This window comes from Prinia subflava, chromosome 4 (assembly GCF_021018805.1).
Source record: "Prinia subflava isolate CZ2003 ecotype Zambia chromosome 4, Cam_Psub_1.2, whole genome shotgun sequence".
Classification (NCBI taxonomy): domain Eukaryota; kingdom Metazoa; phylum Chordata; class Aves; order Passeriformes; family Cisticolidae; genus Prinia; species Prinia subflava.
The window spans coordinates 6,950,847-6,976,773 of record NC_086250.1 but is presented as its reverse complement, the minus strand read 5'-3'; the positions used below and the strand labels follow the sequence as shown (position 1 = coordinate 6,976,773).

The following is a 25,927-nucleotide window of genomic DNA, read 5'->3' as shown; positions in this document are numbered from 1 at the left end:
CAGGTCCTCTTATTCTTGATGCAAACAGATCCTCAGATCAATAAAAAACCAGCTTAATGAGACTTAAACTTGCATAGGTAATAAAAATGATTAAGATATTTGTTTCATAGGCGATCCCAAACAACTGGCAACCACAGCAGACACTGGAACTGTTTGCATCGAAAGCCAGCTGTATGATTAGCCTCTGCCTTCATTTGCCCAGCAATTTAGGGAAAACCCTGCATTTTAGATCCCATACAACTAAAAGGAATTCCCAAGGAGATTACAAGATTTTGATCTTATTGTTTAATTCCTGTGGCTGAGAATGAAAAGGAGCATTCCCTCAATCTTTGGGCAAAGGGAAACCCAAAGGCATTTTGAAGGCTATTCACACCACTCAACTTAAAAGACTAAAAGATGGGCTGAGGGAAGTGACAGCCTCTCTGGAGTCCCTCTACAATAGGGAGAGCAATCCTGCTCCGGGGGGGCCTTAGTTCAGCTCTGACAAACCTTCTCCCTCTCATCTGGGGAAAAACTCTAAGAAGACAACACTGGATAATTTATCTGCTGAAATTAAACACCAAAAATTGTATCACAGGAATGAATTTCCATTTCCCCTCTACCATGTGTCTTAGCTGCTCTTGGGCACCAATTCTATTTTGCTTAGGTATTTTTAAGTGCAAGCTTTATTATTTTATATGTTGTGGAATAGATACTCTACTACATCAGTCAAATTTGCTTTTTACTGCCACCCTCTCCTCTCTTCCAACCAATCTCCAACTCCTGATTTAATGCATGGACCATTTCCCCACAGAAATTATTTCAAAGAGAATTATTAAAGCCAGACTACTATTCAGTGATTTGATTGAAGTAGTTTCCTACAGAGCATCTTATTTATGATTTTGAATTCCTCTAATTTAAGCTGTCCAGAGAACTCTTACTCAAAGGGTGAACATTTAATAGTGTCATGATACTGCTTGTGTACCCACTCCTGATGGATGTTCATGGCAATCCTCTCCTGGTTCTTTCACCAGAGTGATCCAGGCTGCCCTGAAAGGCCGTCACAGCAACTGCATCCCAACTACCTGCAAGGATTGCACCCTGCTGAGTGCAGCTTCCAGATTAGGCTTGCTCAAAGGGCAGTGAAATTTAACAATCATGTATTTTCAGTAGTGCTAGACACAACACAGAATTCTCCATAGTGCTAAACATCATCTCAGTGCTTTGCTGAGGTATTACATTCTTTTAAGACACAGAAATGTACACATAGCAGGAGGTTCAGGTTGGATGTCAGGGAAAGGTTCTTCCTCCAGAGGGTGTGGGGCACTGCCCAGGCTCCCCAGGGAATGGTCACGGCCCCAAGGCTGCCAGAGCTCCGGGAGCGTTTGGACAACGCTCTCAGGGATGCACAGGGTGGGATTGTTGGGGTGTCTGTGCAGGGCCAGGGGTTGGACTCAGTGATCCCTGTGGGATCCCTCCCGACTCAGGATATTCTATGATTCTATGATACTTGAAGGAATTAGCATACCCAGAGAGAGGGAGAAAAGGTAGTCCTCAAACTGCATCTTATATCCCAGATAAAAAGCCCCAAATGCATGCACACTATCCATGTATTTCCATGCACATGTACAGATACATGTAAATACATAAAAATACATATGTGTGTGCATATCTGAAAAAAAAACTCACTGCAGATATTCAGAACAATTTCTGTAAGCTCCTTCCTCAATTTTCCCTTTTCAAGGGGAGTGGATTTTGTGGCCTCCTAATGTAATACAGGGATACAAATTTTCTACATTGTCTTCCATATGTCTGTGTCATCAGCACCCAGTAACTTCTGATAAGACCTCCTTATTTTATTTGTAGGTATTTTTTTATTAGTAGGTCTCAATGGAAAGCAGAAGGGGAATTGGATCTGGATGATGTTTACAAGCCTTTTCTAAACAAAACTGTTCTGTGATTCCTTGATTTTGTAGTTGCTAACAGGGGATTTGTGAAACCTCTCTCCCTCCACCTAGTCAGGAACACAAGGCAGCCTAATTTAGTCCTAAATCCCTTGCCAAAGGCCCAGCAAAGGCCAAGAGTAAGGGCTGAATTCAGGTGTCCTGGTTTCAGTGCTGTTACCAGCCCCGCCTGCCGTGGCTCCTGCAGCGCACAGGAGCGACAGCTGTGATGAATATACGTTTATTGGCAAGCACCTCACAACCCTTCCTCCTTATCTCTCTCTTTAAAAGATAAGCTACTTAATATTTGCCCCTGGCTGATATCAACAAATGTGTCATGATATGCACTTGATCTGCACCCGTGTTAACCTTTTGAGCAGATGCAGGCACTTTCAGTCAGAAAACCATCACTGGTATGCTCTGTTAGTACATTTACAGTAATGAGTCACATAAATGCTTTCTGTTTTTAAAAGGCCAGAAGCAATGCAGCGGGACAGGTTTGTCCACCCACTGCATTTTGTTCCAGCAATTCTGGCACCGAGCTGCATCTGGGATCAAATAGTCTTAGGAAGCCAACACGCCAAGCTTGAAGAGGAGGGCAATGTAAATATATAATGGCGTGGGAAAAAGTCTTTTGTTTGTTAATATTAGGTGATATAGAATATCTGTTGTTCAGGACAAGGAACCAGAGAGTTGTTGGATGGTGTTCAACAGTGCCCAGTTGTCTTTCTTTTGCTGCCTAAATTGCTTTACTCTCTGTGCGTGTGCGCGCATGCAGAGGGACCTGGGAAAGATTTACTGAGTCAATGCATTAATAAACTTTACTTTTCACAAAAGAATTAAAAGAAGAAGGGGTTAGGGAGAATCCAAGCAAGAAGTACCTGGAGATGGGTCGCAGCAGCACGGTAGGAAAATATGTGCTTTGGAAATTTCAGCTGACTCCCTAATCCAAAGCACTCCTGGAGGAAGGAGAAGGAATGAGGAAGTCAGTCTGTGGTTAGCAGCTCCTCTGGCTGAGATATCCAGGACAGAATTATTACAGGGCTGCAGTTCAGCCAGCTTTTGACAAATGAACTATGAGAGTTTTCTCTGCATGTTTTCTATTCAAGTGTGTTTAGTCATAAATACTTGGTTCTAATGGCATTTTCTTAGTCAAACAGAGCCACTCCTAAGCATTAATGTTCTTGGTATGGTATAAGCCTCTCTTATTTTATTCAAGTTGAAGGTCTTTTTACTGAAGTTGAATATCCTGGACCTTTTTCAGCCACACTCATTTAGGCTAATTACACCCCTAGCACTCTACATCTCCAAACCCTTTGCAACAGTTCATATAGCTGAAATGTTTCCATGAAATAGGGATAATCTCCGAGATACTCAATAGAGTTATTAATTAGAGCTAATTTTAGAAAAGGAAAAGAACATAGACATCAGGTCAGAACACCAAATTTCTTTGTTCCCATGCATCTTACTCAAATTCAGCTTCTCCAGTCTTGAGAAACATAAACCAGAAACTCCTGGGTTTGTAATGCTCCCATTAACTTACCCAGAGGTATCCCTATTTTAGAAGTATCTGTAAATATCAACTTTCAGTCCCAAAGACCTGGAAAAGGAAGCAATGAGCCATTAACAATCCCTGGTGATGCCACTTTATGCTTTGGCTGTATTTGCAAATTTAATATTAAAATGAAAAGGTACATGTGGAAAATGTTAATTTTTAATCAGTGCATATTTTTCAAATCATATTACTTTTTAAAGTGAGAGCTAGAACTCTTTTTGATTCTCTGCAATTTTACAAGAAGATAATAAGAGGTCATACACCCCTTTGGAGATATTTTTCCTGAAGTGGAAGTCAAGATTTAGTGAATTGAATGACCTCTACGAGTATTTGAACCATTTTTGTAGTTTTTCATTCTGCATTAGGAAGTCATGTATACATAAAACACATTTAGTGAAAGTACCAATTGTGAAAGTAGTTAAAGTGTCCATTTTTGTTTTAGGTGATTCCTGAAACTTTCTCCCCATCCCTAACTACCCACCAGAAAAGAGAACAAACAGAAATAAAATTTTTCAGAACCCAGCTAAATGGATGCTTTCCCAAGGACTTGCATTTGCTTTCCTCTGAAAACAGTACCCTCAGTTTTCTCTTTAAAGCCTTTTGCATTCAAGAGCTGCCTCTTTTCCCTAGGTGGGTTCACTTGAGCTTTTCCCACTTCAGCTTTTTGTTGGCTACACTCCCTCACAACCTGATACCTGTCCAAATGTCTCTGCTCAAGCTGAGACAGATCCAAAAGGCACTTGCAGAGGGTGTTGGCCCCGATCCTGAAAGCTTTTCTGCTGGCACTTCAAAGCAGTCGAGTGTTTGCCTGCTGCCATCGTCTCCACTGAAAGAGGAGGGATCTGAGCTTCCCCTTCCACTGTGGATGGCTGCAAGGTAAGAGACATCAGCTCAAGGAGCAATAAATCAAACCAGGCCCTGCTCAGGCTCCTGACCTGAAACCTGCCCAAGGTGATGGTTTCACCAAATTCAGCTCAGACTCTACACCAGGCAAAGCCAGACTGGAGCATGCTATGAATTAAACAAGGAAGTTTTCTAAGTCTGCTGTGCCTCTCAAAACTTTGCAAAATGAATTATTTGGTGACAGAAGACATGTTAATCAAGACCAAAATAGAGTTGTGATGCATGTCTCAAATTCAATATAAAAACAGCAGACTAGGAGTGAGGACATTTTTAAGACAGGCTTCCTCAGTGTCTTAATTTTTGCATTATTTTAATGATATATTTTAATATATTTAACCTAAAAGCTTGAAAAAAAGGAGGAACAAGATGCAGAAAGATTTCACAAATATCAAACTGAAATTAGATGGCTGGCCCAAACCAGACCCTATCTTTAATCAAGGGAACTATAAATTTTTGTGGTTCCTTGGAAAGAGAACCATTTTCAGGATTCTTTTGTGTGTGTGTATTCATGATGTCATCATACTCCAAGTTAGGGAGCAAATTAGCTTTTTGAACATTTCTGTTCCAAAGCAGTCAGTAATCTTTATTTCCTCCTACTTTTGTAAAAACCCTGACTGGGTGACAGTGTGGAGTTTTATATTTCAGTTTCAAAAGAAGATAGTCCTGTATTTTTCCTCTCTCTAAGTTTTCTCAGATTTTTTTTGTTGTTATTGTTATTCTTCCTAATTCAGACATGCAAATCAAACAAAACTGGAGTATACCACCATCTCCATCTTAGAGAAATATATGAAACCAAGAGGTGTTAAGAGGACTTTTTAAAGATATTAGGATATAGAGAAAAAACCCCAAAACACAGAAAATAAAATTTAAATAGCCAAAGCCTACCATTAAAACAAAGCCAGGCTATCATATTCTGCCACAGTTTTAAAATAAATACAACTGATTAAATAGGAGCTTACTGGCCCGCCCCGAGATGTCATTTGTGAAATACTGCCCAGTGACTGGGTAGTTTCCCCTTTCCTTCACTCAGCAAACCCTGGCAGAAGTCAGTCCTGAGGTCAGGCATAGCAGAGGACACGTGGGAGACATCAAATCAACCACGGGGATGAAGGAGCACACGGTAGGTGCAGACTTAGCAGGGTTTTACAACCTCACCACAGCTATTTGGGGAACACAGGAATGCTCATACCAACAGCCACACCACAGGTAATCCATGGCTGGGACTATTTTCAGTCATTTTCAGTATTTCCAAATGGAAGATGTTTGGCTTCTCTGCACTTCTTGGTTAATGACTACTTGTGCATCCTCTGGGGGAGAAGAGGGCAGAAGGCAGGACTTTGAGAGCTCCAGGCAAACTGCTGGGAAACTCGGCGTGGTTGTCTCTGCTTCTCGTGGCACCAGCTCAGAACACTTGGAGGCCAGTGATGGAGAAGTCATTTAAGACAGGGAGGGACAGGATGCAGTCCAAGCAGAGGCTCCCAAGTGACACTGCAGCCCTGTCACAACATTAACAGCCCTTTACTGAAGCCCACGTTATTTAGCCTTATTATTTGGGTGATATTTGTTTTCTTGGTGCTTTCCCAAAAGCCAAGTGTCTTTCTTTTCCAGACCAGCAACCAAACAGTGCAAAATAAACATGCTGTCCATTGCTACACAGCTTCAGCACAGGTTGAGGAGCTGCTCTGAGTGTGGATGAGGCAAACAAACCACTCTTGCCCACATGACAAAGCAAGTATTCCATTTGTGTCATTTTGGCTGAGGCTTGTGCCAGGAAATCAAAGGCACAGGGGACCCCATCTGCTCAGGGGAATGGGCTGGGATTGCTGCCCTGCCACCAGCAAAGAGCCACGGTGTGGAACAGGAACCAGAGAGGTGCAACCTCAGCCCTCAGCACACCTTGAGGCTTTGGAGATGGAGTCTGCATACCCAGGGCACGAATACAGGAGAAATTTCCCCAACTATTTTAATGTAAATATGGGGGTGTCCACAGCTAAACCAGCACGGCAGTTCAACAGGGATGACTGCCAAGGAACAAATCCAATGCCATGCATTTCTTTTACTCCTCAGCAACGTGCACGTGGCCCTCTCTTGCTGTTTCAGTGGCGTACCCACCGCCGTCTACGTGTCTGCCCACAGGTGTTGTGCCCTGCCACGGTGTGTTAGCACAAATCCCTTGGCTCGTGTTTGCTCCCCTCTCCCAGGCCGGCTGCTGAAGCCCATCCCAGCCCCGAGCCCATCCCAGCTCCCCATCCCAGCACGCACAAACGCTGTGGCAGCAACTGGAGCTCGCCGAGGTGGGCGCGGAGCTTGGGCGGCGCTGGCCCAAGGCCAAGGAGCTGCAGCGGGAGCTCTGCTCCCCAGCCAGGCAGGAGCAGGAGCAGGAGCAGGAGCAGGAGCAGGAGCAGCATCAGCAGCAGACGGAGCAGGGATTCCCTGTGTGCCTCCCAACGTGCTGACAGGGACAGAGCTTCATCCTGTCACAGCTGTGCCTTCCTCCTTGTGTTTCCAGCTGCCATTCACACGCCCCTCCTTAAAATTTGCCTCCTCTCCAACCACTCTTGCAACCCCATTAAACCCCTGTAGTTGCCCCATTTTTCCCCCCACCACTATCTGTGGCTAGCAAATAAACTGGTATTGCAGTGAATTTATTTTGTTCTTTGAACAAATACCAGCAGCTCTTCGTTGGTTTCCTGAAAAAATGGAGAAAATTCATGGCCAAGTCTAAAACAGAGAAAATATTTTGCTGTTACGTAATAAAAGGTGGACAAAAGAAAGCAATTTTAAAGCATGAAACTAAGATACTTTATCACTTTACAAGCTTAAAAATAAGCATGCACAGAAGCATTTTGCTGAATCGTAACCTAATTTTTTTTTACCTTCTGGGACAAAACCCCCAGTGCAGTAATAATGATGAGTAGCAAAAACAATCTGCTAATTCTGTAAGTTTTTCTTTCCAGGTTTTTTTTCCATTATTGAATGTATACATTATGAAAGAAAATAGATTCAGCACATGCAGTTTTTCCTTTGGAAACAGACATGGGAAAAAAATAATAATCACATGGTTAAGTACAGTGTTCACAAAACTTCCAGCTTTCTGTTTGCTCTTCCATTGCTGTGAAACAACTAGAAGTGCATCCCATATATTAGCATACAAATAGTGTATATAATTCAGTGCAAGCCGAATTGTTTATAAACAGCAAACATTATTTATAGTGCTCACACACGTTACCATGGAAACAAGGTAATTGCTATACCATTAGGACCCAATTTCTCTGTGCAGCCAGAGAGAGAATGGCAATTTATCTGCATCTGGGTGGTTTCACGTTGCTGCTTGTGGTCACAGATCTCCCTCCAAAGCATCTTTTGGATGTGGGATAGTTTGGATTAAGGGAGAAAAGATCAGATCGATGTAGGAGTGAGAGGAACAGAAGTGCACATGAGAAAACGCCGCAATTATTGCCCAGGAGTGATGTGAGCTATTCAGTGATGGGAATTCAAAGGCAAACCGAGGAATTTCGAGCCCAGTCAAAGGTCACTGTAGGCCAGAGTTTCCCATCTCCCCATTGCCAATGGTCAGTGGTTGCTGGCATCTGTTTTCTGCTTGGCAGCCTCGGTGAAGCAGCAGTATTGACTGCAGATCCAAAAGGTAAAAAATTAGCAAGAAGAGACATCCTTGTTTGTAATCCTTCTAGTAAGGTCAAGGGTTGAATGGACCAGAGAAAGGTTTTTCCTCTTTAAAAGAGAATGGAGTATGTGCTGTGTCAATATTTAAAGGCAAACAGAACTTTATCAGACAGCTATAGGGACAGCATTTGTAAAGGACAGATATGTCTGCATATAAAGAGAGGCATCAGCTGGGATTTTTGTTTATATGAGTGAGAATATCAGGCATTGAGAGCACTGCTTTCCTTCTTGCACTTGAAATGGAGGCTATGACACAAAGAAACCTGTTCCTGGACCTAACAGTGTTAATGGCAGGATTGTCACACCTTGGCAATAAGAGCCCTTTAAGAGAGTTAAGAGAAAGCAGCTGGTAATTCATCACAGCATCCTACCAGACTGCATCAAACCATGGCTGGAACTGATTGTGTATGTTTTAACATAAGAAAATACAATAAAATTCTCAGCTGAAATGATCATTCCCTTCAGCCAAGATTTATAAAGATGAGCAGACAGGATCCTGGTACTTTTGATGAAAGGTTCACACTGAGGCTAATTTTGCAAGATCACTGCAGGCACAGGTCCCAGAGATGGTAAGTCAGAATCACAAGGTTACTCCAAAAAGACTGCACGTAGAAAGTCCCATTGCTCCATGAATTGAGCTCATTCCCCAGGGAGATTTCCTATGAAGTGTCCTGCCCTTTGTCCCATCAAAAAGTGCATCTACATTCAGAATGGAAGATTCCTTTGTGTAATCTGTGCTAATAACAGTAAAACCAGAATGGCTTCTATACTTCTGACAGAGATTTTTCTCTAAGAGGGAAAAAAGGTCTTCTCCCTCCTTGCAGATCTAAATGCAGATCTAAGTACTTCAGGAGGCTTTAGGATAAAAAAATGTCTGGAGTAAACACAGGGTATAATTATCATCATCTGTCTTCTCTGTGAATCCATACATTTTATATTCCATTTAAAACAGAAAAAAACCCTCGACGGGATGTCTTCCAGTGAACCAATTTAGCTAATGAGAGTGAATATCAATGACTGCTGCTAATCAGAATGGTATTAGCATAAATTTTACTTAATGAGGACATATTTGCCTGGTGCCAGGAGAAAAATGCTACTGAGATAGATTGTAAAATGCAATGGATGGGTAATTCTCATCTGGAAAGAAATCCAGCAGATCAAGTAAACAGAACTGTATATGTGGTTCCTGCTAAACTAGATTTTTTTTTTTTTTTTTTTTGCAACACAGGATTTTAACCCCACTTGAGGCTTTTCAAACTTCTCCATTATAATAGAATGCTATCAAGTCTTTAAATGTGATGAATTAAACACCCTGGGGAACAGCTTGACAAGAGATTCCATTGAACTCTTTTAACCTCATGTGGGTAGGTAGATCACTGAGGGAACTCGCTTCTTTCAATTTAAAGCATGCAATACATGTATTCTGCTGCACAACAAAAGTGCATTTTCCCTTTGTGCATTGTGCAAGGCTCTTTTCTGAAAAAATCCTTACCACTCCTCTCAGCCTCAAAAGCAGCAATTGTACACTGCCCTCTGTGTGCCTGTGAGTGATCTTGGGTGGAAAATTCCCCTCAGCCACTATTGTCTCGAAGGAGTTAAGTCCCAGCAGCATCAGGAGCTGTTCAGCACACTGCATTTCTTCCTCTTTACACAGAATCCCTGTTAGACAGCCTGAGGAGGCTCCATGAACAATATGAAAGATTTTTGTCTACAGTAACAGAAAGGGGTTAGAGTTCAATACTCTCACAAAATATTTAATCTTGTGAAATGCTATTTGTAGTGTCATTCTTGTATATACCTGCTTTGAAATTCCTAACCTTAGATTCTTCTATGTAAAGGAATATAGGGCACAAGTGTTCTTACCTTTGATATACTATAGGATCTAACAATATTTAACTGGTGAAGTCATTTTTGTTTCCAAACCTGTGTCTCAAATATGCTTGGGAACGTGGAAACTCACAATGCCCTTATTCATGACATCAAAATCAGTTCCATGGTAACACACTGTGATGACAAAATACACAGATTGCAAGGTCACAAGTCACACTTAAGAACAGGCAGGGGAGAAATTGTTAGTTTAATGAATAACATTAGCCAGTTCCAATAGGAATAAAAATAAAGAAAAAAATAAAGTGCCTAAAGTAAACACCCTTAAATGCACTTCAGAGCCATTTCATCTTAAGTACTTCTTCAAAGGCAGAAGGCTTCCACAGCTTTCACCTCTGCAGTAAAGAGAAGACAATGTTAAGAAGAAAAGAGGTGCTGTACATTAATGATGGTCCTATCAGGGCTTTTACATGCAGAGAGAGAATCAGCAACTGCAGGAAAGAAGTGCTGGAAGGAAAGGAGTCATGTTAATTCCAGAGTAAATCCCTGAAAGCAACTGATGATTCCTATGCTCAGCAAGGACTGGGTTTTTGCACCCAGGGAGAAGCCACTCGTGAAGCTTGCACGTCCTTGTTCTGCAGACAGGTATTTGGAATATTTCTGTCACAGAACTCAGTGACAACAAAGGCAATGACAACTGCAGTATGACTCCTGCTGAATTTGAAGCGATTCTTTCATTGCTTGTTTTCTGAACACTGCATCACAAGAAAGCAATCCAGGTTTACATGGTTTTAATGTCCAAAGGCCACCTCTGACATTTAAGCCCTTTTGCTGCAAGGGCCCCACTCTCTGTAGCTATGAGAAATTCCTACAACCAGCTCATCACCTGAGTAGATAAAGGCTGCAAAGGAGAGAAAGAAAAAACACAAAAGACGAAATTACCAGCCCAGTATTGGAACAAATGCTGGGCACCTCCAAGTCTTCGACACAGCCATCAGATTTGCTTCTGGTTTCCCAGGCAATGACAGGAAAAAATTGGAGTTCTTCAAGCAAATGAACCAGAAAAATCTGTGGTTGAGGCAATGTTCTTGCATATGGCATGTCTTAGTCATTAGGTGGTTGGTCCATGAAGTCACTGTACAAAAAGTAACAAGAACACATTTGAATGGGTTTTCCCTCCTGACTCTTACATCTAAACCTTCTTTGAAATCACAGCTCAAATATGTCACATACAATCTATTTGACATGACTGTGTCATAAAATTGGCACTGCACGTTCTGTGCTCACCACAGCCTGAAAGGTCAACAGAGAGGATAGATTTCCTTTAGCCTCTTGTTTAAATAGCATCTTATTTTTATTAGAAAAGATGGTTTTGGTTTTTTTACCATATCATGGCAGACAGCCCTATCCCAATACATCCTTACATAAACAGCGACCGAAGAGCCAAAAAACAAATTGCAACTTAAACACTATGAGGAAAACCACCTCAGATTAACCTTCTTTCCATACATCAGAGCAGAGGATTTAAAAGGTAGCAGCATTTCAAAATAGACCAGGGATCAGCTTTGATTTTACTTAAATTATGTAAAATCACTGGATTATTCGAAAACAATGAAGCATGCTTTGGTAAGGCATTAACATTTTAAATATATTCTTGTACTCTGGCAGTGAAGGGAATGGTAAAATTCCCTCTATATTAGAAAAAATGGCTTGACAGTTGCATACATACTTAACCACAGGTGGGGGGTTCTTCTTAATTTGGTGTCTATCATGTGATGCTTCATAAGCAAAGAATAGCAGGCCATGCTGCTTTATTCGGTTGGGTTATGCTTTTACTCTTTCTTCCTGCATGTGAAAAGCATAACAGAGAACTAGCAGAGCAGAAGTAAGATGTGTTTTGTTAGTTGTCTGAAGCCCTGGGGCCCGGAACCGGATAAGTCCTGATATTATACCCTGGATTGAGCAGAATAAATCCATTTTGTTTCCTCCAAACATTTAGCCATTAAAAAAATATGAGATAGAAAAACAGACTTTGCTGTCTGCATGCCTTCTTGTAAAGCTTGTATTGTGGAAATGTCAGAATCATTAGGTCATTGGCATATATTTTGCAAGCTAATGCTTCTACTTTAATTCTCACTGGGGACTGCATGTCTGCTTTTCAAATAAAACCCAGACTGAAGAAGGTGAAGAGAGCTTAAAATGATGCTGGTAATGCTCTATGATGGCTGATAACACGTCAGGATATGAATAATTAGGAAATATCAGCCAAGGCTGATACAACTACAGCTATTAAAGTACCAAACCCCACAAAAGTAATTGTTAAGTGTTAAAATTGCCTCATAAATATTTGTGGCTCCTCTTAAATGCACGGAGAGGAACATGACTGAATAAAGTTTTAAAATAAATGCAGCACAAGAAATAAATTTAATATGTGAAATCATGCACATAATAGAAGCACAGCGGGTTGTACTTCAGAGGAGACAAGTGGATGAATTTGCTCCTGAATCACCCAAGACAGATGCAGAACAAGTGGTCACAGAAACACAAGCCCCATTCCAAAAAGAGCTGTTTGTCTCTCCAAACGCATATTATAGATAAAATCTGGCATGGGTTGAAGAAAGAGGTTAATAATAGCAGACATAATAACACAAGCAGAAACACTCTCAACTCACAACTGGATAAAAGTCTTGAACTTGCAGCAGTTACTCTTCTGCCTGAGTGCTCCCTGCCCAGACCAGCTTTTCAGCCTTTGCAGACACACACTCACACTTTATTCTGTGAGCACCAGAGCACCTCTGCTGGGGGAGAAAGGACAGATTCCTCCACTTGAACTCCTATGCAGAAGCAGACCCAGCTCCCCTGTGTGCCCCTGCAGCCCTGCCAAAGGCTCGTGGCAGGGATCAGGACAGGTTTGGCACCTCCAGGTTTTCCATCGTGATCTTGGGGCTCTACTGAACTCAAAACAGCCACTCAAAACCACTGGGTGCTACCTCGATTTCGTGGCACAGCCGGTTCAAACTGTTCGAAACCACAAGTCCAGTGAGATTTGATACCAGGTTATAAATCAGCTCACATTTATCTGAAAGAAGAATTCAGAGTCAGGGGACAAGTTAGTGGACTTGAATAAAACTTCAGACAAACACAGTTTTTATTCTGAATTTCCAAACAAATCCTCAAACCAAACAAATCTCATGCCGTTTCTGTTTTCATTGAGGACGTCTTGCAAAGCCCAGACTAGTTGCAGATTTCAGTGTCCATTTTTATGTTTCTGACCCATATTTCGTGGTTGCATGCTCCATAACCATCCTCCACGATACATCCTGACTGACCTTCACAGGAACTTCATGTACTGTGACATACTGGCTCAGGGTTACATTGCTCCAAAACACAGGAAGTCAGCTGTGAACACTGGAAAGTGCTATTTCTCCTGTTATTTTATTTTTCAAGGTGTTAGACTTATTAGTATTTTAATAACCCAGAACTTCACTGTGAACTTCTTTAGAGTGGAAAGGCAAGATCCAAAGAGATTGTGAGTGTATGCACAAGCAGAACTCCATAGCCATCAGAACAGATATATATTGTAAAACCTGAACCCTGCTCTGAATTTTACCGATCTCCTTCTTCAACCTGCTCTCCTTTGTTATTTGATTTAAAATCAGTCTGACTCTAACAACCTATGAAAAACCCATTTTGTGTTGTTTCTCTGAAACTGGATGCATTTGCATTATCCTGTAAAGTAAAAGATGAGTTCACAGGCTCTCAGCTTTTACCTGAAGCCTCCCCTTTCTTCCACTGCAGAAGTGGTTGAGATGAACAGTAAATAACTCATTAGAAACGCTAAATTGAGTTTTAGTCAATTATTTTTGCGATTAATTCTTGCCCTTCAATGAAGCATATTGGGAAGAGACGAATTCCCAAAAGCTTGAATACTGGAATAAAATAATTTTCAGAATGTATGCCCCCAAAACATTAAAAATATAATCTATGCACTGGAAATAATCCTGTTAAAGCAGTGGTGTCTGACAAAGAGCAGAATGTCATCCCAAGCATTAGTACCTTCAGTGAATGAATGTAGATTTTTCAGAGAGGAAGACAGTTCACAGAAAAATCTGGAGAATTAACAGTTTCTTTGAAAATTTGTGGAAGGAAAGTTAGTTTGAAAAAAAAATTGTTAAAAATGAGTACATATTTTCAGAAATGGTTTTGGATACAAATTTGCTCTGATTATTAGCTCAGCAGTACACTTATGTAATCTTACATAAGTTGCTACACAAAAAGATTTTGCCAAGTATTGGCCTCAGGTATTTTCCTTTCCAGATCAAGCACAAGAGCAACTGGAAAATGATTAAAAAGAAGCCCGTGGTATTGCTCCTGTGAGCATCATGGCAATGCTTTTTGTGGCTTAGGGCAAAAGAGGACACACACTGCAAGAGAACTGGCCATCTAAAAGGCATGGAGCATTGAATTTCATCCTGTCCTTGGATGTTACTGACTTTGTGGAGAGCCCTCTCTGCCTCAGCTTGTCACTAATTCCCTCTTTTCACAGCTTATTCTAGAAAAGACTATCTATGGCATATAAGCAGCAATGCAAGATTCTCACTGGAGTGGTGGCTGAGCATTGTCTGGTCCCACACATTTGGAGGGATACATTTGGTCCCATACATTTCTCCTCAAGAACCTGAGGAGAAGATGAAGGGATGATAAAGAAGATAAAGGAATGCAGGACTCATGTCAATCACAGCCCTGCTCCCCTACATCTGTTCCACAACTGAAAGAGTTCAAGCAACATTTGCCTCTTAGTAAAGACAGTGAGTAGGGAGAAGGCAAAAGTGGCTACTGTCACATAGAACTAGGTCAGAAACACAAGATTTATTGAGGAGAAGAGAAAACTAGTTGCCATTCTAAATTACAGAAATCACAATGCTGCAGTTTTGGGAAAAGCCAAGCTATGGAGATAGAAATTTCCTAGAGAGACAAGAAGTTGGAAAGAGCTCTGATGTATCTAACACAAATGTTTTGATTGTGACTGATTAAAACTGTAATCAGATTTTGATTTAGTTCTGTGGATCACAGAACCAAAATTTTAGCCATAGCCTGAGCCAAATACCAAGACAAAAAGCAAGAGATTGTGCATGCCAATACTGAGAAATAAAAGAGAAGAAAAGGTTGAGGAACTCTTCTCATATATAGCTACAAGTTTTATATTTTAGACTTGGGTGCCTAAGTTATTCTCACACCCAGAGAGTGTGAGTGTACAGGATACTAGTCAGCTAAAGTTACCAAAACCATTTTGAAAAGAAAACCTATTGATGGGGAAAGCACTGATAAAATCTTTCTTTGATGTCACTAGGGTAAAATCCAATCATACCGTGTGGATGTGAACTTCATGTGAAAGTATAACAAAATCTAGAAGAAATAACATTTATAATTGTTTTCTTATAAAACATTTTCAGGAAAAGGAGTACTTACTCAAGGGGTGAAAATGCCAGCTATTAGGTTGTTAAGAAAGTGAATACAGTAGGAAGACAGAAGCCATTAAAAGCTAAAGAATATATTCTCAGATGTTTTTAATGGCATAGAAAAGCTATCAACAGAACACAAAATAAAGTTAACAGAACTCAAATTCCCTGATATACATGTGCCAACACACACATAGAAGCATACTTAGATGAAAACTTAAGGAAGAAATTACACTTATTGCTCTGAATCCAGAGGATTGATGCACTTTTAGAATGGGTCTTTTGTCTACCAGCTCCAGAAGAGGAAGGAGACACCTTTTACCCATACCTTGAGCTTAAAAGACAGAGGGAAAGGGACTTTTTACAAGAGCATGGAGTGACAGAACACTCCTCTCTGGCTTCACACTGACAGAGAGGAGACTCAGATTGGATATTGGGAAGAAATTCCTCCCTGTGAGGGTGGTGAGGCCCTGGCACAGGTTGCCCAGAGAAGCTGTGGCTGCCCCATCCCTGGAAGTGCCCCAGGCCAGGCTGGACAGAGCTTGGAGAAAGCTGGGAGGGGCCCCTGTCCATGACAGGGGATGGGATGAGGAGAGCTTTAATATCCCTTCCAGCACAAACCATTCTGTGATTTTCTGTTCTACCCACCTCCTAAGGAGCCAAGCCAATGCCTGTACAGATCTCCACATATCTACCAGGAAGAGTGTTTCTTAATAAATTCATTTTCCCTCTCTTCCTCTCATCTCACCCTAATTAGTTCAACGGGGTGGTGGAAAACTTCTTCAGAAAGAAAATTATAGTCCATGAAATTTGAACTTAGACCCTCTAAAGGCAGTGCTTCACTGTAAATATTAGGCTATGCTCTGCATCCATATGATTTCCTGAGAGGATATCCAGCCATGGGAATACACTGAAGTTCAGAAATGGTATTTTGCTGAGAGTATAAACAATAGAATGGTATCACAGAGAGGGAGCCGGTGCTTGAAGCCTGGAACAAAACTGACAGCAATGTAAAGGCAGGAGTGAATAATTAACTTCTATAGGAAAACCAGGAATGATCCAGGGGCCCTTCTAGGCCTTGGGAGGGTTAGAGATGGCTATCAATATTTCTTTACTTGCAGGGAAGGAAAGCACACATGAATGATAAATTTGGCCGGAAAAAAAATTCTATCTCATTTGACTGCCATAACTGTTGATGTAAAAAACCTTAATCTGCAAAGAATGTGCATGAAACACATTAATCATAATAATTAGCCTAGGAACAGCTTATGAAGAAGGTAGAAGGGAAGAAGACACCCTTACTTTGATTTTCTGGTGGTAATTGCTACACAGAATCATCACCTGAACCCACTCTGTGAGGTCTGGCAACATTTTTGTAACTATGGAAATCATCAGAGACTGTAGCTAATGCTGCAGAGAACCCTAACAGAAGGTGAATGCCAGCAAATATGGACAGGAAAATTAAAAGCTTCCAGTGCTTATGCATGCACAACCCTCCAGCCCCTCATTTGCCAAAGCAGGATGTAAACCACTTATGCCAGTGGTGGAGAAAAGAGTTTCACAAACAGAGAAAGCTATTTCAATTGCAGATGGATGATTTACAGCCAGAATATAAACCTGGAGAAGATCTCGTGTCAGCAGACACTCTGTCTGAGTTTTCAGTAAAAGGAGGTAGCACAAACACCAGAGTCTGATGCTGTTCATGTAAATAGGTTCAAGAAAGTTTTCTTGGTCTCAGACAGGATTCTATCGGTCACTGCAAGAGACAGTAATGCAAAAATGAGACTTTGCAAAGGGTAGTGCCAGCCATTGAGGCTGGCTGAGCTCTGAGTGTAAACCCACTCCTTTTAACAACCTTGAAGCAGAAATTAATGTGGCAGACAGCACTTTGCTCAGAGGTTCTAGATCACTGGTGTATAAAATTGCAATTTAAGAAATACAAATTGAGTACATGCAAGGTCTGTGGACACCAGGAGTGGAGAAGACTGGTTTAAAATCATATGATATTTGATTCAAAATTAGTGCAGATTCAGGGGAAAATAAAGTCCTAAAAATACAACAGTAAATGTCAAAAAAAGGAATATTCAGAAACTAGAAGGGTGGGGGAGAATCTGTAATTTTAAACAATGTAAGACCTATGGAGTACATTTGATGTATATAAGTGTACGCACTTAGATGAATAACTGTTCATGTTTTGGTTGGCAGGACAAGCACGGAGACTCAAGATGTGCCAGAGGAAGTTTAGGTTGAACATCAGGAAGATTTTCTTCACTGAAAGGGATGTTAATCCCTGGAAGGGGCTGCCCATGGGGGTGATGGAGTCCCCACCCCTGGAGGTGTCCAGGGAATGCCTGGAGGTGGCACTCAGTGCTCTGGGCTGGGTGACAAGGTGGGGATTGGGCACAGGCTGGACTCCAATGGTCTTGGTCTTTTCCAGTCTTGAAATTTCAGTGATTATATGGTTATTCCTAAATTCCAGATATATGATCTTTATGGTACTCAACCATGAAATTTGTGACCACACATACAAAATCTCTGTTTGCATAGAAGTTACTTGCCTTGGAGAACCAAAGACAGCATAAATGCATTTTTGTAAATTTGTATACATATATTGAAACAAACTGATACAGAAGGCATGCTGTGACAGTCTATCACCTGATTAGAAGTCTTTTTATGCACACAATAGCACACTGAAGATATTTGACAGCAAATGCAATCTTGAAAATCACTTGTGTCCTGTAACACAATTTCATTCATTTGTCTGAGATTACTAAGAAAGTCCACATAAATAGTGCCTACCTTAAAGATGCACAAAACAAAGGGAAAACAGACGTCCTGAGGCTCCAAGATCTAAATCAGAACAGGCTAGAAATGGAGAGGGGATTAGCCAACATCAGTCTGAAACCTGAACAAAACGTTGTGGAGAGCTACAACCACAGGAGCACCAGCTCAGAGCCCAGTGGACAGCTCTGAAGAATTTGCTGCACCATCAGGTGAATTTTGTCCACCCCTTCATGGAGAAATGGAAGTCCTCAGTAAGGTCCAAGACCTTATTTTAGTTTACACCCACCAATGTAAGCAGCCCGACTTTGCTCTGGGAGCCATCTCCTTTTCTCCCAAACTCTTTCTCTGAGCAGTTGTTAGCTTTCCTTGAAAATGCCAAGTGATTTTTTTGGCCACCAGCTAAAGACACAAGATGAGCCTCACAGAATTCAGAGTTCAGGTAAACAATGATAGTGTTACCATAATGATGGTAGATGGGAAAAGGGAAGCAACAGAAGCTGAATGTCAAGAGACAGGCAGAGGGAAAGGAAACCTTCTAATTCCTTCAGTAGGTTACTAAAAGTTTCCATTTCCATTTCCAGAAGCACCTTTTTCAAGGCAGTTTAAAGAAACCTATCATAAACTGGGCAAATTGACTTCAGCAAAAGAGAGGACGAGAGACAGGCAATATTTGTAGTGTATATAATAATTTGTTTCACAGGAAATTGTCCCAAGAATCTGGGGTGCAGCCATCCTGCAAAGTCTGTTCCTGCTCAGTGTATTACTCACCCAGAGTTGATCAATATTAGCAGTTCAAGATCCCTGAAGTAACTTTTTAGACTTGCAAGATGTATTAGATATTTTTTCTTGATCCCTCCCTAGATTTTCCCCCATTTTGTGTATTTAGACCACAGTGGAGGAAAATAATTTAGAAATGTACTTAACCTTAAAGAGGTGATTAATGCCTAAAGACATCAATAGAAGGTAAGCACATAACTACTCATGTCTAAAACAGAGATGAGATTTGTACACTTCAAGTGCATTCCTAAAAAGATTTCTTAAGGGGAAAAGATTTCTTAAGGTTCTGCCTGTAAAGTGCCTAGCACAAAAATTTCAGTAAAAAACCCGACCAACCAAACAAAAAAAGCCGAAAGGTTTCCTTGCAAAGATGTCCAAAACAGAAACAAGATTTTGATTTGCTTGGAACACAGTATATTTTAACACACATTGATTTCTTCAAACATTTGCAGAATCTGTATGAGGGCATTTTCAAGGCAGTGTAATTTATGTTTTGATTTTTCAAGAATAATATCTATGCCCGTACTTTTGATTTGGCCCCGTTAAATAAGAAAATTTCCTTCTCTTTTTTGCAAGGCCTGTTTGATGCTGTTTTTTGATCTTGAATCTTGTTGACTCATATCAAATGCAAATCAAGTCTTTTTACACAATGAATCATCGCTGCCCTCGGTTAAGGGGTAAGAAGAGAAGGGAAACAGAGCATTTCTGGACAGCACTGGTGACTGAGGGCTGGCATGACTCATACTCTGGAGGTCCAATGCATTTCCAAGTCAACAACTGAGGAGATTAAGAAGCAACTTCAAACAGGGCTTTCAAAGGGAGAAGAGAACAGGGACTGGGACGAGGGACAGAGCAATGCACACAGCCACATTCTGAAGCTCTCACACATGCAAAATTCCCAGTGACATTACCTCTGTGGTTTCCAAGCACTAACCTTAGAGGTCATGGTTTAAGACTGGCCCTCAGCTAGCTGGGAGTTCCAAAGAGCCCAAATTCCAGTCAGTAGAGTTTTAAAGTAATTATTTTTTGGTCAGATTTTGTAACAAACAGGAATCCAGAGAGCTGTATGTAAATTTCTTCAAAAAACACAGTTTCCTTCTCATATACACAACACTGTTATGAAAACTGTTGGATCTGTGGTTAGAAGGAAGAGGATATGGACATTGACATTTAGGTGGGGACCACAACTCTCAAAGATGTATCAAATAAATCATTTTTGTATCCCATCGAATGTTACTTTGTATGGGAACTTAATATGGAATTAGAAAAATATCTGTCCATGCAGCAAAGCATCTCATTGCTGATGAGGAGACAGAAATAGCACATTATAAAATCAGTAAAGTCAGAAGTGTACCTACTCTGCTGTTTACCACTGACAGGTAACATTTTTTCTCAAACATAGGTGAAGAACACATTTTCTTCATTTCTAAAAATTGAATGAAGTTTTTTGACTGTTCTCTTTTAGACTGGCTGGGGGAGGGAGGTGTTTGGGTTTTTAATCAAAGATTGTTCCATGCATTACTTTCCTACCTACCACATACATCAGGGCACACGAACCCCTTTTGTACTCATGGACACCAGGTTTGATTGCAGAACCGATGCTGCCCTCTTTGGAGGACAAAGAATCAACATGTCTGTTGATTCTTTGTGCATGAGTCTTAATCCCATAATAATTTTCTAATTCCTTTCATATTCTTGTCACTGGTATTTAAGAAAAAAACTTGGCAAAAGGGCTTTAAAAAAAAAAGTCAAGGTATTGCTCAAAAGTTTAAAAAGAGCAAGGAAGAAGAGATTTATCTATTCTTAGAGCAGCAATGAGACAAATGTTTTTACTTTTATTAGTCTAGATGACTTAGCTCAGATTAATTTTGGATAAGAGAACAAACACAATTGGGATTACTTGGCAATTACACTGGGGTACTGAGCCAGCAATCCTGCACAGAGCTCTCCTACTGCTATCACCTTTACCCTAAGGAGGAGATGCCAAAGATCCAACCTGTGCCTGCTATCAGCAGGCAGCCATCCAGCAGCCCTCCTCCTCCTCCTCCTCCTCCAAAATCCCTGGCCACAGCCTTGTCCCCCTCCTCCTGCCAGCCTTGCCAGTGGCTGGGGATCCATGGGAGCAGGAGCTGCTCTGGCTGCTGGCTTTTCCTGCCAGCTCCATCCCCTGCTCCAGACGGCACCAACCAACTGCGCCCAACACGTTCTGATATGACAGATTAAACACCAAGAATGAGGAAATCAAACAACACACGAAATCTGCCAGGCAAGTTCCCTGGACAAATATTTCCAATTAACTCTGTAACAAGGGCCAGGTTCAGTGAGGCTGCCTCTGAAACCAGAAACCTCACGCTTGGCCAGGTGGGTTTCATGTGGCTGTGGTGTGCTAACGCTGAAAGAGTTTCTGTAAAATATACCACAGATAGCTTCCAGTTTGAAAATATTTGGATGAATAACAATGTCTTTCATGTGCATTCAGTCAGTCGTATCCTTGGTTAAAAGAGTAAAGCCTCTGCGAAATGTTTGAGAGAATATGTGCACAGAATGGACTATACATTGTTGATGTCTGTTCTTGCCTGTATAAAATGAAAATAGGAAATCAGGTTGCCTAGGTTTTCCATTTTAACTTAACTTTCTAGTTACCATCTGATGTCAAGCTGCTAATTACACACAGGTGGTGTAACAGTCAAGGGGTGGAAGTTTGAGGCTTGTGGCACAGAATACTTACAGTTTGCAGAGATTGTAACATTTTCCACTGAGCCATGTGATACCGGATTTAGAACCATAAAGTTATGCCCCCAAACTCCCACTTGCAAAGACACAGCCCAGTGAGTAACAGCTCCCACTTCCCAATAGTATCTCTTGTGCACCTCACACCAACCTCTGATGGAAGTGATGCATACTTGTCCTTCATTAAGGTGAACTCTTTTTTTTTTTTTTTTTTTTTTTTTTTTTTTTTTTTGGTTTTTTTCCAAAAGGCCCAAGTAGTTTAGGAGCACAAGTCTCACTTTCAACAGGGCTAAGGAGGAAGGAACAAACCCAGGTCCCTAATTTCTCTCATACAAGAAAGAGAAAGTCACAAATTTAAGGAACAACTTTGAATTCTGGTTTGGGGTTTCTTTTATACAGTACTTCATTTTTCTTATTGTCTTTTTTTATTCTAGCACAATGCCAGGAATAGCAAACTGCTGCAAGAGATGGCTGTCCAGGTAAGTGATGAAGTGGTAAAACAAGAGTTGCTAATGCCTCAGACAGCTGCCCTTCCAAGGGGTGGCCTGGCTTTAAGATGCTGAAGGACAATCAGTGTGGGGCCCATTCAGTCCCAGCCTTCATCAGTGAGTGGGTTAAGCACAGTCCAACAGAACTATCAGGACCTCTCAAGACTTTCTCTAGACAGCCCCAAAAGAGCAGGAGGGGAAAGGTTTGTGCTGTGTTTGGAGAAGAGACCGGAGGAGCTGCCAAGCCCTGATGGGCACACCACACCTGCATGAGCACAGCCCCATGTGGGCACTCCCTGACACAAGGGGTGGGGACCCCACCACTCCTTGCACGTGCAGAAGCTGAATTTTGTCAAGTTCTCCTTGCCTTGCCTTGCCTCGTGACACAACGAGAACCAGGGAAGTTCAAGGGTGAGGACACATGCCAGTGGTTTTAGGAAAAGGAAGTGATGACAGAGGTACAAACGTGGAGATTGCCCTGAGCAGAGGAGCTTTTAGAGAATTGAGTGAGGCAGTGTGGACCTCCTCTGGTGTCCAGATTCACCTGGAAATCAGGGCTGCGCACACATTTCCCCCAAAAACACGGCCTTGCAGGAAAGAATATTCCAGATTTGCACCACCAGCTGCTCCTTCCCACAAGAAAAGTTCAAATAGTTGTGTTATCCACTCCACTAAGCTCCACAGAAACCCTCAGGTGACTAATGCTCTTCTGTAAATGATCCTGTTAAGCAGATTCACAATTGGCAACTTAAATTCAACGGTGTTTTTAAGTATGGCACAGTCTGTTAGCTCCTCTCCCTCTTGCTCATGCAGCTACCAACTATGTGATGGCAATGTTCAATGGGAAACATACTTTTCTTTTGAATAATGGCAGGTATCTTGGAAAAATCCAATCCTGCAGTTTGGTTTTGCTTCAAGCACGCCAGCTCTGGGGAACAGACTCTGGGGGACGACAACTGAACTTTGCTGTGGGAAAGGCAGGTCACTTTTGCTGAGAGCTGTTTGGAGCCTAGGGAAAGTGAGTGTAAAGCAGCACGCAAAGAAAAGGGAAGATAATTCAAGATAAGGGAGCATTCAAAAATCCTTTCTTTGGCTAACACTGGCAGTAAACATCTCACTTGAAATATTGCAAGGAAATTCAGCTTGCCTGCATGGGAGAGTAAGGCAGACCAGGAAAATAAACACAGAAATTAACAGTGAGATTATAGCTCTGACAATGTAAAGCACAGCACAGCACAAGGAACTTTCTAATATTTTGCATTTCTGTCTAAGACCAAAGGTAGAGTTAAAAATAATGCAAGGGGGCTTGGGTGAAAGTTAATCATTCAACAGCAGCTCCTAGCAAGGATCCCCTGAATCACTTTTGGAATGGTGTTGGGCTCTTTGTGGGCACTCAGGTCTACATAAGTAGATCATGTTTTGCAAAACTGGTGCCTGATATGGCAGCTAAAACAATCCGGCCTTATTGCTTATGCAAAGAGTGGTCTGAGGCAGATACAATGGAAGTACAAGGGAAGGGATACAGGACTGGCCTGAGCATTCAACCGTAAGGGTGTGCTGAAAGATTTCTTTCTGAGCCTCCTCCAGCACAACCCCACAGAGAAAGCCACTGCCCCGGCCCACAGAAGTCTGATTACTGTGCACACAGTGCACTAGCTCGGCAGTGAAGTCATTCAGTAGTCTGATTAAAATAACATCTTCTAATTCCCTTTTTGTTGTAATTTACAGTCTCTCTCCTTTGGCTGAACCTGCCAGCCATCCTGGAGGTGAACAAAGAGAATATGCTAAAGTTGCCAATTCTGGGGCCTGGTGTGAGAGAAAGCTTTTGTTTCCAGGGGTTGTATTTACTCTGGAGACAGTTAATCAAAGCTCCGCAGAGCATTGTAATTCTTCTGTTCCTTTGGTACGGGTATGAACTCTGGGTGTCTGATCCCTGCGACTGTCTTTCAAATCCCCTCAGTAAGCTCACTCCAATGTAACTTACACTGGGGCTGGTTAAGAAAGATCCAAGCTTTTTCAAAATGGCTTTAGATAATTAAATTACATCACTTGTGTTGTTGTATTTCCTATTAGCACCATGGACACCAGCTAGAACAGCTGAAATGAGTATCAGGTACATTTCAGCAGGAGGACATTTAACACTCACAGCCCAAAAACGGGACCTGGATGGAGGCAGTTCCACTGAGGAAGTGAACATTTGGGACAATATGGCAAATTCATCACATGACTTATGTAAAATTGAAGGACAATTCATACATAGATATACAAAACAGACAGGTGCTAAGAGTGTCTCACATCTTCTTCTTAATTTGTTATTAACCCTCCTCTAATAATCTACATTGCCCTTGACCATAAAATCTGCAAATACAGAATCAATGTGTGATAATTCATTTGTTTTTCATTTAAAAACCACACAGAAAACTCTCTTTAAAGTCCTCTGGTGACAGCCTCGCACACTTTTTTTCAGGTATAGCTGAACAAAATAACAATTCCAATTCAGTCTCTTGATTTGATTTAACACCATGTCTGGACTCTATGACAAATTACTAAGGCAGAGCAAAACTAAATTGTAGCAACTGGTGCTACTGAGAATCTGACAGGACCCATTTGCTTTGTTATAAAGCACAACTTTGTCTTTACAGCCTAGAATTATATAGGGAAGAAGCTTTCTTGATAAAAGAAATTCTGTGCTACTCAACATGCAAATATTATAAGCCTCATTTCAAATACAGATACTTAAATAAACAGATTCATAAAGCCAGCAAAGATTTTTTAGCATGGACAAGGATGCCAGTTATCCTAGATAAACATTAGCTAGGAAGATCACTCACTTATTTTTAAACTGCTATTTATTTTTTAAATGGTTCCATTACACAATTGGAAACAAAGCACGCCAGAAACAGAATGCTCTGAGACAAGTCCCCTGAGCACTGCCCATGTGCATAAATCCAGCCCAGAATATGCCCCATGGGCAGTGAACTCCAAATAATTTCAGCCTATCTCCTTTGAGAGAATGCTGCTGTATCTAGGATCATTCTGGGTGGTCTCCAGTTGCACTGGAGAGACTGCATTAATTCAGATAATTTAACATGGTGAAGTATTTTGGACTCTGGGGAACAATGATAGCGAGAAAACTGTGGAAATTGTGGTATTTAACACAGTTCCTCCACCATCTCCATGAGATGAACCACACCAACACCTGCCTATGTCACCTTCAGTTTGTTTGGACTGAAATTCAGCTAGTTAATTCCAGTGCTAGCCAGATACTGAAGCTTGGAAAGGTGCCCCAAGCCACTGAGTTTGGTGGAAAAGGCATTAAACTGGGACACAGAGCTATGGATTTGCCCTGGGTTCACGCTGCTTCTGCTCCAATTTTAGCTTTGGTGATCTCTCAGCACAGTTTTGTGGGAATATCTGCAGCCGTGGGGGCAGCCTGGGGGTTCTGTGTGCTCCAGGACTGAGCCCCAGCAGCAGCAAAGCACCAACAGACCGTGCCATGAGCTACTCACACCAAAGCACAGAACGGCTCAGAAAGCAGCTCCCACCTCTCCTGCAGGGAAAGCATCAGGGCAGTGCACCCACATCCCACATCCCCAGGCTGAGCCCTGCTGGGGATTGCCTCATCACATGGCATTTGCTCCTTGACTTCTGAGCGGTGGAAAGCATATATACAATATCTTTCCTGCTTTCCCAGTATCGCATTTCCATTAAAATCATTGCAACAGATACTACAGAAGCACAGTCTGTGCTCAGAAACAGCAGGAAAGGTGATCTGTGATACAAGCTTTGTGTGAAAAT

The 25,927-nt window shown here is 41.5% G+C and overlaps 1 long non-coding RNA gene across 2 annotated transcripts in view; it reads right to left on the bottom strand.

Moving 5' to 3' along the window:
• Positions 1-25,927, bottom strand: part of LOC134549587 (uncharacterized) — a 90,928-nt gene that overhangs the window by 15,980 nt on the left and 49,021 nt on the right. The window contains exons 6-8 of one of the 2 annotated variants that reach the window (XR_010080140.1): positions 4,173-11,026; positions 3,466-3,522; positions 2,804-2,881 (exon numbers count right to left, since the gene is read on the bottom strand). This is a non-coding gene — a long non-coding RNA (uncharacterized LOC134549587). Of the gene's footprint in view, positions 1-2,803; positions 11,027-12,881; positions 12,971-25,927 lie in introns of both variants that reach the window. The other variant, XR_010080141.1, reaches the window with a different exon arrangement.